Raw genomic sequence first — 1,254 nt, 5'->3', positions numbered from 1 at the left:
TTAAGGAACTGGCAACCAATCATTTCCCGCTTTTCAACTGCTATTAGCAAATCTTTAAAGGCTGCTCCATAATCATTGTGAGGAGTCACTGACTATGGGACAGTGATAATGACTGGACCCAGTCTTATTCCTCATCCGACCTCTTTACTACCCCTTCCTACTTACATTCCGTGAGAATTATTATAAGAGTCACCAATAGATGTAGTTACTAAGATCCATTAAAAAATATTTAATTTTAGAAGGGAATTTCTGGAAATACTGCCCTAGAAATGGATTTTCTTTACATCTGGATTTTAGAGTTAGAAAATAATCCTACCTTCTTAAAAAAGGTTGAAAGCACAAGTTATAAGGCCAGGTAGTTGCACTTTATCAGAAGATAGGACAGATGGGGAGGAGGAGCTGAGACCTAACAGGAGGCTCAATTGTTATTTTGCTTCTCTGAAGATGAAGGTTAAGGAGAGAACAAGGTAATTCATAGAGAAGGCAATTTCCCGTGCAGCAATGGTGAGCACCAGGGGTCCCAGATGAGGAGGTAGGTGTTCTAATCACTGGGCTGAGCCCAGTGATGGGACATACATTCAATATGGGAGAGAGATTAAATGGTATACGGGAGAATTGAGGAAGTAAAAGTCGTGCTGCCTATAAGGTTAGACAAGTGGGTAAGCAGCAGCATCTAGAAGGTCTGTCAAGGGGGATACTTAGCCACTAGAATAGTGGACTAGTGTTTAGGAACCGAGTTTCTGGCTCTGAGATTGGAAAGACCTAAACAGGGTTTTAGCTTTCCCATAGTTAATTGGAGGCACTATCAACTTATTGGTGTCGGTACCTAAAATGGAGAACGAAATTCTCATCCTACAAACTGGGGAACCTGGGAAAACTGGGTGTCTGGAACTTGAGAGCAAGGACCCCATTTAGAATAGAGGAATACATATGGGGTTGCATTGCACCAGGACAGCTGGGGAGCTGGGTGGTAAGCACTAGGATCCCATGTCATAGGATCATCAAACTGGGAGAATGATTCTGGTGGAGGAGATCATGGGGTCTAGATGTGAGCACAGGCAAAGTTAGGTAAAATAAGGGTGGGGTAGAGTACTGAGAAAAGTCAAAGGTATGTTGTGACGTTGACTTTAGGTCTTTTTTTTTTTCTTCACAACAGATAACGGTCATACATTCCTGAACCTAAAGACAAGAGCTAAGTAATTCTATTGGTTGTTTATATCTGGCAAAAGAATAATTAAATAATCTGAACTCTAA

General features: G+C 41.3%; 1 long non-coding RNA gene across 1 annotated transcript; it reads left to right on the top strand.

Annotated features, from left to right (window-relative positions):
* Window positions 1-356: 356 nt before the first annotated feature.
* LOC121018299 (uncharacterized) lies at window positions 357-1,254 on the top strand. The gene is made up of 2 exons (XR_005785119.1): window positions 357-532; window positions 1,157-1,254. It is a non-coding gene; the product is annotated as an uncharacterized LOC121018299 (long non-coding RNA).

Source organism: Herpailurus yagouaroundi, unplaced genomic scaffold (assembly GCF_014898765.1).
Source record: "Herpailurus yagouaroundi ecotype Mexico unplaced genomic scaffold, PumYag 218, whole genome shotgun sequence".
Classification (NCBI taxonomy): Eukaryota; Metazoa; Chordata; class Mammalia; order Carnivora; family Felidae; genus Herpailurus; species Herpailurus yagouaroundi.
The sequence above is the reverse complement of the archived record's forward strand: the minus strand, read 5'-3'. Positions and strand labels throughout refer to the sequence as shown.